General features: G+C 32.3%; 1 long non-coding RNA gene across 1 annotated transcript in view; it reads left to right on the top strand.

The window, feature by feature from the left end:
- Positions 1 to 564: 564 nt before the first annotated feature.
- The window catches only part of LOC148123973 (uncharacterized), a 168,958-nt gene continuing 158,333 nt past the window's right edge, over positions 565 to 11,189 (top strand). Inside the window, exon 1 of the long non-coding RNA XR_015740318.1 lies at positions 565 to 654. This is a non-coding gene — a long non-coding RNA (uncharacterized LOC148123973). The remainder of the gene's footprint in view (positions 655 to 11,189) is intronic.

Here is an 11,189-nt window from a genome sequence, read left to right as displayed (position 1 = left end):
TAGCTTTAAATATGGATATCCTTCATCCAACCCAGACTAAGGGAATATGTAGCTTCATAACAGCTATGTGAAATTGGTTAAAGGTGCTACTGACTTTCTATAAATACTTAGATATCTATACGGCTGAGCAATTCAGAAAAATTAAGTCTGTCTCAGAGATCAATATATTCATAACAATGGCTAATGATCATTTAGAAAAACGTGGGTATTGCAACACTGTTAACTATTTAAATATTCAAATATAGGTTATTTTTAAAGCCTCTGTTTAACTAATTAGTAGGTAACAACCCAAAACTTGTTTCACAAAAGGAATATGAAGGGGAAGATATTAAAACTGACAATTTGACACTTGTCCTTTATAAGCAACAATAAGGCTTGTGTATGTGTTTGTAGTTTAAAGTATAATAATGGACAAGTATAATTTCTGTTTTCCCATTTCATATGTATGAAGCCTAAGGCACACTGTTGCAATCATATGTCAGTTGTTGCAACAGAATTATTAAAGACAACCCTGCAATTCCCTGATCTTGAAAATCCTATAGGAAATTGAGAGTACAAGTACACAGATACGCATAACAACAGGTTGTAATATATTGCTAACATCAAGGACAACCTTACACAGCAGGAAAAAATAGACACATCACATCTCAGAAGGTAAAAGTTTATGTAGTTGTGTTTCAATTGTGTGTGTGGTTATTGTGATTTAGTAACATTGAAAATATAGGATTTTTTAAAAAAATTGTAAAATATAATTCAGCAGGCATTTTGCTGAAAAGCAAATGGACAATATTAATTATATTGTATGCAAAATGTTACCAACGAGAACAAGGGGAAAAATTCAGACTGTTAACTTTTGCTTGTAGGTGATTCAATATATCTTGCAAAAACATTTTAAAAGATGGTGACTCCAAACAAACTATGCTGTCAAAGTCATTCTGTTTGTACGTAAAGGTGTTACAGTATACCTCCATATATTGGAAACAAGTGTAGTCATAAAGAATAATGTCTGTTTTATTTGATCTTTGCTTCATGTTAAAAATGTCATTTATTAACAGAGAAATCATAGACTGATTTCAGTAATATATTTCTATACATATTTGATACATTCTAAATAATTCTGTGCAGAATTTGATTATTTTGACTGAGAGATAGTGCCTGCAATATATAGTGGCTTTTAAAATAGGGACTACTTCAGTGGAATTATTTCTATTGATGGTGGAAAAATATTAAGAGTTGTTTGCTTGCTTATTCATGTCAGAACCATAACAATTAAAACAAGGCATATTAAACTACACAAAATATAAAATGCAAGATTAAAATATGTACAAATTAAACAGATCTTGCCTAAAAACTAGCAACATTAATTGCGTTAATTAATTGTCGGCTGTCGTGAAGTATTCAAGTACGCTGATCGCGGCACATAGGGCAGGTATATATAAGTTGTCTGCATGCCATCACAATTGTAAAGAGAATGTTAAGGGTATAACATAGTTGGTAATAAGTTTCCTACAATTGCCACATCTTAAGCATGCCTCCTTTAGAATATGGTATTACTACTATTGAGCTGTAATTCTGTAGCTTGAAAAGTAGCAGAGTTAAAAAAAAATCTGTTCACAGGCTAACTAACTTTATAAACACAACTGGAACAAAACCATTAAAAATACATTGTTTTCTTCAATTTTGTAAGATACCTTTTTTTTTAAAGAATTGCAATTGTAGACTTACGTCTTGAAGACCTGGAAGTAAGCCAGATGAGACTCAGTGGGATCTATTTCTGAGACATATCTGGATAACATTGAAAAGACATTATAGTCAGTCACTTTAACCCCCATTTGATGTGTTGTTTTTTGTGAGTGTAAGAGAGAAACGAATATATGAGTCCTGAAAATAATTGCTCTGTTTCATCTTTACCATTAGCAGTCTAATTTTAACAACCCCCAACCAATGAACTGAAATATGTAAATAGTTTTTACTAATTTGTAAAATATTATATAGGCAAACAAGCAGTTTCCCTTACAAAACAGGAATTTGTTAGTTATTTCTTGGTTTATAATAAATCCTTGCAGCTCTAAATATATGTAAGAAGGAAGATAAGGGCTATATTAGATCCACACAAAGTCCTATCTAGTTCAATATTCTTTTCCCATAACAGTATTTGAAAGAAAAAAAGACTAACAGACTTTTTCATTTGTGTTCTTTAAAGTCCTCCATCTCCAATACTGATGAAATAAGCACCTTAACAAATAGCCATTGATAGTATTATTCCCCATTAATTTATCTCATTCTTCACTTAGTCAGATAAGTATTAGATGCTTAGATATTAGGACTATGAAACTTAGGTTTCAAAAATAGGGAAGATTTAGAGTTTTCTAAACCTTTGTTGCCGTCTAGGCATTCTCCTTATTTTTACAGCCCTGTTACATCTTAGTATGGGGTTGACTTATGAGGATTTGTCTCTCAAAACAATATTCCATTGTCTCTCAGGGCATAATTGTTACTAACAAGGCTAAGTGGGATATTTCATTAAAAGAAAAATGGTTGAAGAAGATACAATAATTCACAAAACAGCTACAGTACTGAATGAGAAAAATATATTGTGTGATTGTGGGTCAGTTGAGTTTTAAACAAGTTCCTTTTTGGACATTTTCCATGATAAATTATAGAGTACATAATAGAGAAATGGCAGTTTGGGAATTTCCATGGGTTTAGAATGTAGTGGCTGTCTTCTATACCAATAAACAGATAACTAATATTTTACAATAATTTAACTGTTCAAAAATGCATCCTATTTTAAAGTATTTCTAAGAACAAGGTTATTCAGTTTCAAATTTTCAGCCACCTGCTTCTCTGTGAAACTAAGTGTATTCTATAATAGTATTAATTTGGATATAATTTTCTAGAACACATTGCTTACTTCCATATGCATTTTACTTCCCAAGAAACTATCAAATTCAGGTTTGAGACTAGTGCTATCCCCTTAGAGAGTCCCAAGTGAATTTTAAGTTTCAGAGGACTTCATGCACCATTTGTTGTTTATTCCTTTGTAATAGTATTATTTCCATTATGATAATAGGATTATGTTCATCATAACATGTGTTGTCTTTCATGGTGTAACCTCAACTTTTCCCACAGGAAGAGAGAGGATATGAAAGGCTTATTTGATATAATGGGTTCAAATTAATTTTAACCTTGCTAAAAATAAGAAAAGTTTATTGCATGTTTAATACTAGCTGGATTTTAATATTTAAATAACAATGGTAATTATAAAATAGAATAAGCTGAATTTTAATATGGGGAAGAAAGGAGACATAAATTTCCACTCATTTTGTTCAAAGTTACCTAAACAAAACATGACCATTTTTTAAATATAAAAACTAGCCATTGTTAAAATCTAAAATCAAATAAAGCTAGTTTGATATAGTGGTTAAGGTGGTGGCTTAGAAACTAGGAGACTATGAGTTCTAGCTCCACTTTAGGCATGATAAACCAACCTGGTGACTTTGGGCCAGTCATTCTCCCTCTCAGACCAACTGACCTCATAGGATTGTTATTGTAGGAATAGTAGAAGGAGGAAGGAGTCACCTTGAATTGTATATGAAAAGAAATCCAAAAGGATAAAAAAAATCTAAAAGAAAAGAATTCTTCCATATTAAGTCTGTAAAATTGAAAAAAAAGGCTGGAAATTTTATTTAGTTAATGATCAGCATTTACTATACAACAAAACAGGCAAATATAAATAAAACAAAGTCCATAAAATAAACTTAATGGCTGAATCTATTATCCTTTAAACTCCATTTAACTAAGAAAAATAATCAAAAGTAAAAATCTATTGAACTAAACTATGAGACTAAACTTATAAAACATATCAATGCATAACAACAAAATAATTTATAATATGTAAATATTATTCAAATCATATAACAAGTACAAATAACATATTTTATATTCTTGAAATTATTTTTTTCTTTTGGAATTTACAAACAATCTAACAGTATTTAAAAACGTTCAAAGTAGCTATGTAATTTCTACCACACAAGAAATACTAGAGATAAAATGAATTTAGATTGCCTGGGTGAATTACAAATATTCTGATTCAATAGGCAGTTCAGGAAAAAAAAACCCCAAACAAATAGTTTTTAGTTTTAGTGATTAGCCTCCATCTATTGCTTCTTCTTCTACCTTGGGTGCTTTGGAGAATAAGTTGACTCCCTCTTCTTTGTGGTAGCCCCTTAGATATTGGAATAAATATCAGAGTATGTCTGTATGGGACCATCCTTCATTACAAGCAAACTGCTATGTGTTTTTCCTAAACCCAATCCAGTAATTTCTCTCTTAAATGAAAAGCCTATAAGTACCTGACCTATTTCCTATCCAGTCGCTACTTATCCTTTCCCCACTCTGCAGCAGTATACAGAAATAATATCAATGGTCAAATAAATTAAAAAGAAATAATATCAGCTGATGACTTAATTATTATAAAAATTATGCATGGTAATTTACATTCACACACACACACACACAAGCTGCTACTGGAATTTAGCAATCTAAATCACCATAGATAATTTTTATAGTAATTAAGTCATCAGCTGAAGTTATTCCCTTTTAATTTGTTTGACCACTGACATTATTTCTGTATAAATTACTGGTGCACAATGGGGGAAAGGGTAAGTAGTGTTGGACAGGAAATAGGCCAAGTATGGACGGACTTGGAAATATCTGCAGCCATCCTTGATCTGAAGTAGAATATTTAGTTAACCACCATTTTAACTAAAGTTACAGAGTATTTCAAGGAGAAAAGAGCAGGGAATATATTTTTCTCTTCTTTTACTTCTTAAATGATCTACCGTGTTGGGGTATCAGGTGGATTAGCCAACATTTGAAAGATTAGGGTTCTTAACAGCTTCAAGAAGAAACACAATGATTTGAGAAGCCTTTAAAAAGGGTGATGATAGCTGATGACATTTTTTACTCTTAGATTTTTGCCTTTTGATATGAGTGGGAGCTCCTTGTTTTCCTGCTGAAAACCATTCCAAACTCAGAAAGCAATTTAGTTGGTAATTTTGATTCTTTTTTGGGAGAAGGGAAATTAAAATCAAATTAAATTGAAATAGAATTGGAATCAAATCAAAATAAAATAAAATCAACATCAAATCTTGATTATGGTCATAGACCAGCATAAGTTTTCAAATCTACATAAATATACATAAATTTCCCATAAAATAACCCCACCCTGAACCCTGAAAATTGAGCTAAATTTATGCTGCTGAATTCTAACTATTTTGACACTGTATTTCTGTGGTATCAGTCCATGGAAACTCCCCAACTCAGTCTTGGAAACTCTGATGTTGGTTTTTGATTAGTTCTGCCCATATCCTTTTGGAGCAGTTGATATAACCCCTCACGGGATATAAAAAGTTCACTAACCAATCACAGCTACCCAGAATTAATTCCCCTTTTCCCAGAAAAATTGGCACAAGTAGGCTGGTATAACTCATGTGTTAGTGCAATAACCTTTGCATAGCCAATAGGCATACAATTTATGAGGATGAAAAGAAATGAAGAACAACCTGTTGTTCATGGTGATTTGTTCATGGTAAGTCTTAGAATATAGCTAAAATGGAAATCTAAAATAAATATGCACTTTCAAATAGGTGTATTGGATGCATCTGCTTTTCTTGCTGTGAGTTGCCATAAACAATTCTCTATGAAAACATAGCAATGTTGTTTCTTTTTTAGATGGGGCATTCTATGTCCTTAATTTTTTTTAAAAAAAGCAAATATACAATCTGACACTAATGATCCACCAAATATAAATTGTTTACTTCTAGTTGCCTATGAGGCTGATAAATGCTTACAAAAAAGAGATTAATGCAGCAAATTGCATATGTAGGCTAATATAGAACATATTGTATAATTTACTGTATTGCATGAAGTCAAAATTGTTCCTTAAGTTGGATTGACTGTATCTTAAATGTACCTTCAGTACATTACTGAAGCTGTTTTCATGAGGAAAACCACAACTATTATACAAACTTGCTACATTGGTACAGGTGTATAATAAGCCTGTGTAATTAGATGAAAGATACATAATGGTTTGTTGTTGGTTACGAATTTACAACAGCTGACGATGTGCTTAATGTGCAGTTCAAAAATTAAGAAAATTACTTAGGGCTCCGCAGGAGGATTCCTTATGGACTTCAATTCAAAAACACTCTACTTTTTTCAAAGTAGATTCCCAGGGCTGTCTGTAATTTAACTTGTAAGCTATTATTTTTATTCAGGAAGGCTTAAAAAATGTAAATCGCTATCTAACTGAAAGTAACAAAATCCCCAGAAGATGTGCATCTGTACTTTTTGTCATAATAGATTTGTATGAAGAAATATAATTAATGTACATTTGTCTGTCTGCCTAGCATCTGACTGTCTGTCTGTCTATCTAATGTCATCTGTCATTTATCTGTCCACAGATTGGGGGAGAGAGAGAGAGACTTTTTCCTTTATACCTTATCTTATAACAGAGAATAATTTTAGAATATTGAGCGTGGTACGTGATGAATCCCTAGATCTATTGGCTTTAGATCTAGAACCCTATGTATAATGCTGCTCACTATTTGTGACTGATAGAACTTGTGCAGGGAATATTTCAAGGAATTTAACTCTCTATTAATTGTCTATTTTATAAATAAAATTACTTTATTATATGAGATTTATTGGTACCTCTTCAATATATTATCAGTCTTTATTTGGTTTCAAATTAAAAATAACAGATATGAACAATAGTAAAATGAAAAGCAAACTAAAATATTACAGAATACTTAAAAGCTCCAAATATGTCAATGTATAAACTTTTCTAGAAGAAGTAGATAAATCTCCTTGGAAACAGCTATTTGTAAGTAGGGAGTAACTTTCCTCTTCCAATGAGAGGGGCAACTGAGATTAATTCTAAAATGTTCAAGTAGCTCAATGCTGGAGAAAGTAATGCTTCAGGCATCCAAGTTATGAGCAACATACAGCTTTAAAAGCAAGTCTCAGTATCTTGACGTGTTTGGAGATAAGCTATGAATTAGTTCACTTGTTGGATAACTGACAACTCTATTCTCATTGAAAGGCCAGTCGATGTGCTATGGTTAAGTGGGAGATGTAGTTGACATTGCTTTAAATTCAAAGGGGTTGTCAAACTTAGCCTCATTTTTTTTAATGTAAGTCAACAAGTTCAAACAGAGGATCCACAATTTAGACAGTTGAATGTTGGGATGAATCTGCTTTTGTCTTGGGCACTTAGAAATAGGAGTAAAAATCTGCTAAATGTTGCACTGTGTTTTGTAGTGTAATCCTGATCTTATCTTGACACTGATATAGTGCCTGATTTTTATGTTATTTGGAAAATGTAGATTAGTTGCTACTAGAACATAATAAAGCTACTTAATTGCTTGTAACCATGAAACTGTCTAATATTTTCATAAAGACTTTCCTGGTGGCAACAGCATTTCTAAAGCAATTGCTTTATACAGTATTGTTCCATATTAGTCCATCAAGCTGAATTGTCCCAAATATAATGGCAAGGGAGTGAACTCATTGGGGGAAGATGTGAAGCGCCAGTTTATAATCTCTGTCTAGTTCATTTCTGAACCCAAACGATTATTTAAGACTTTCATTGTTTCAACTGGACTAAATAAAGGGGACAGGACTGGATGTAACGTACATGTTAATAGTATTTTATTCCAGTTCTTTAGATAACTTTATTGTCTAAATGATAACAGATTTGGGAAGATGACATTTTGCAAATCCACACGATAGAAAGTATTCTTGATTCAAATTCCTAGGATTAAGATGGCTTTGCCATCTGCCCTGGGATCCAGCAAAATGGATATGGACCTGCAAGGTGGCTATATTTCTAGGAAAATTGAGTGCACTTTCCCCCAGATTGGAGTTTTTAATTATTTTTTTATTGTTTTGTCTTTTTAAGTTTGTTGAAACAGTCAGTCACATTTGTCAGAAGGCTATCTATAAATTTACAAAATAAATAAATTAAAATTAGTTTCTTCAGTAAATCTGGAATCAGAATAAATCACTGCTGCATGACTACTTCCTAGCTTGGTCTTCTTTGGATTGAGGTGGCTACAGGTTCTGTAATTCTCATTTGACACCTGTGAAGAATATCTGATTATGGAAAACCACACTGTGGTATCTCTGTAAGGTCCATGTTTGAATGTCTATTCACAATGCTATTAATACTTACAGTTTCTTAAATAAACTACCTCTGCATCAACAGACTGAGAAAATGTGACTTATTGGAATATATCTGTTACCTTCCCATAAGATGCATTTTATTTTTAAATGTTTCTCTTGGTAATAATTATCAATATAATTATTTTATACTTGATAAAAATGCATTATCGAAGAGTAGATACAACTTTAGTAGCAGATGTGAAATGATCAGGGTTCGATAAACATTTTCACATAAATTATTATATCAGCAAAATTAATCATTATGTACAGGTGGAATGCCACCTGTTTAATTCAGTCTGAAGTGGATTTGAATGTAATATAGCAAATGGAAGAACTCTTCACCATTCAAATTATTCTTAGGTGTCTGCCAAGTGAGCAAAAATAACTATTTCACTTCATTTATATCCCAAGAATTTTTGTAAAGAAACAATAGTTCTTTTTAACAGTTTCTTTAGTATGTAACTTGTGGTGTGGAACATAAAAGACATTATCCATTTTTATACAATAACAATATATTTGGGAGAATACACAAAGGACATTGAATAAAGTATAATGTTTTAATGTACATTCTGGAAAATGCAGTTGTATCAATAATTGCTAATATAAAATATCTGAATTCATCAAACAATCCCATTTGATTAATAAATATACTCCTTATTCTCAAAAATCCAGGAACCTCAATTAAACTGTTGCCCTAATCAGCACTTTGTTAGTACAGTGACAAATTTGACCCTGCTGTAGTAAGAAATAAAAATAAAAGGAAATTATGGACATAATATTGGACATAAAAGGATAAGTTAAAGGGCATCTGTGATAAAAGAGACACAGAACAATACTTTGAAGGAAATGGCTGCTTGAATAAAATTTGGTCTTAGTAATTATAGGCTATATATAGAAAAATATTATTGGTACTCCATTAGTTCAGATCTGCTACCGCTTGGCCTTAGATCCATGGACTAGTATCCTGTTTATCTCATGTTCTGAAACTGGTTGATATTTTAAGCCATAGATAACAACGGGAAAGTGAAAAAAAGCTTTAGATCTTTGGGGATGGAGAAAAAAATTGACGAACGCTAGAGGCACTATAGAGGCTTCTTTAAAAAAAAGAAGTTTGTTAGATAGACAAATAAGTAGATCCATTTTGGTGCTCTATTCAGGAGTGTTATAAAAAGTTCTATAAAATGTTATATTGCATCATGCTGGCTTACAAGGTGTGGAGAGGGGAGCAGGAGGTTAGCTTGCCTGATGCTGTTTGAAGTTTCCAGCTATCCTTTCCCCCTACTTCTTGTCTTTTCCTCATCACCTTATTATAAGTTTTATTTCTTTCACATCTTTCCTACTTTTTTGATTCTGTAGCTCTTTTTCTCTGTTTCTGATTTTTCTCTCAGCAGAAATGGTATAGATTTACTCAACAAAAATTTCTGGAATACAAAGGCAGGTTTGATCTAATGGTTAAGGCACCAAGCTAGAAAGCAGGAAACCATGAGTTCTAGTCATACCTTAGCCATGAAAGCCAACTGGATGACCTTGAGCCAGTCACACTCATCTTACAGGATTGTTGTTGTGGGGAAAATAGGAGAAAGGTATGTTAGATATGTTGACTACCTTGAGTTGTTTGTAAAAATAATAAGGGCAAGATACAAATAAATAAATATTATATGCAAGATTCTGAGTTCTATGCTATGTGATTCTTATCACTGTCAACATATATAGTAGCAAAGTTCCAAATTTCCTCTCAAACTCTTTGTTTATCAAACCTAAAAGGAAAACTTTTGGTTTCAGTTTTATATTTATTTTAATAATTTTCTGAATTAAGATAAAAATCTGATCCCAATATTTCTTTGCTTTGTCACAAGTACATGATAGATGATAGAAAAAACCCTGTTTATAGTTGCATTTCCAGCATACTCCTTTGAAACTCCTTTATATTTCTTTGACAATGTTTCAAGCATCAAATACAATTTATTCAGTTTCATCCTGAAACTATCTTTTCAGGATGAGAGAGATTCCCTTGATTTTTATTTTCTTTTATTTTCTTGTTTAGATGATTTCTGGAAGGGAAGTTGGTTTTAGCAGTATGACAATGCCTTCCAGTTTTGGATAGACAAAAAATGCCAGAGCAGCTGAAAGTGGCAGAGCTGCAAATAGTTCGGTTCACTTCAATTCTGTAGGTGTACTTGTCCTTCATGAATTATTGCCAGCTGACTGGAGCTGAGAGCATCCATCACTAATTGAATATGAACATGGGGTATAGGGGGCACTTTATATATGCTATGGCTGATAGAAGACAAATACAGGCATGCAAAGGGCAGATACAATTATTAATAAGTTTCAAACTTATTCTTTGTAACATTTTCCCCAAACGACTGTGATTGATCCAGAAAGAAGAAAATAATTCTGTAGTTCAGAGCAATAATATATCTTTCTTTTGCCATTCTCTTCCTGCCTCTCTTATCTTAACAGATAACAGATAAACAGAGTTGGAAGGGACTTTGTAGGTCATCCACACACACCCCTGACTTTTACAGTTATATTTTTGGTGGGTTGAGCTATAGTTTCTTTTTTGCGTGACGACCGATGCAAAAATGGGTTAAGCAGTTCTGCTTTCTGTTTGTTGCTTGTTACTTCCTTGCCATCTTCTCTCTTTAGTGGACCAACTGTTTCCTTGATCTGCTCACTGCTTTCCATTCAAAAGTTCAAATGTTAAACTGAGCTAAAATGATGAAAACCTAAGCTTTGAATCCTGGAGTGTGGCCATCCAAATACCACTCAAATGGGATTATTTCTGTTAGTCTAATAACTTGAACTAATCCAGAGTGATTTCATATCCCTATGTAGTATGAAGGTTCTTTTTAAATATTGATAATGATGATGAATAGCAAATGCAAAACACTGTTATGCATTGTATGCATGTACCATATAGATTCAAATGGTGAATGGTAATCTTCTTCCTGTTATGT

This window comes from Pseudonaja textilis, chromosome Z (assembly GCF_049901715.1).
Source record: "Pseudonaja textilis isolate UNSWEBS1 chromosome Z, rPseTex1.2, whole genome shotgun sequence".
Taxonomy (NCBI): Eukaryota; Metazoa; Chordata; class Lepidosauria; order Squamata; family Elapidae; genus Pseudonaja; species Pseudonaja textilis.
The sequence above is the reverse complement of the archived record's forward strand: the minus strand, read 5'-3'. Positions and strand labels throughout refer to the sequence as shown.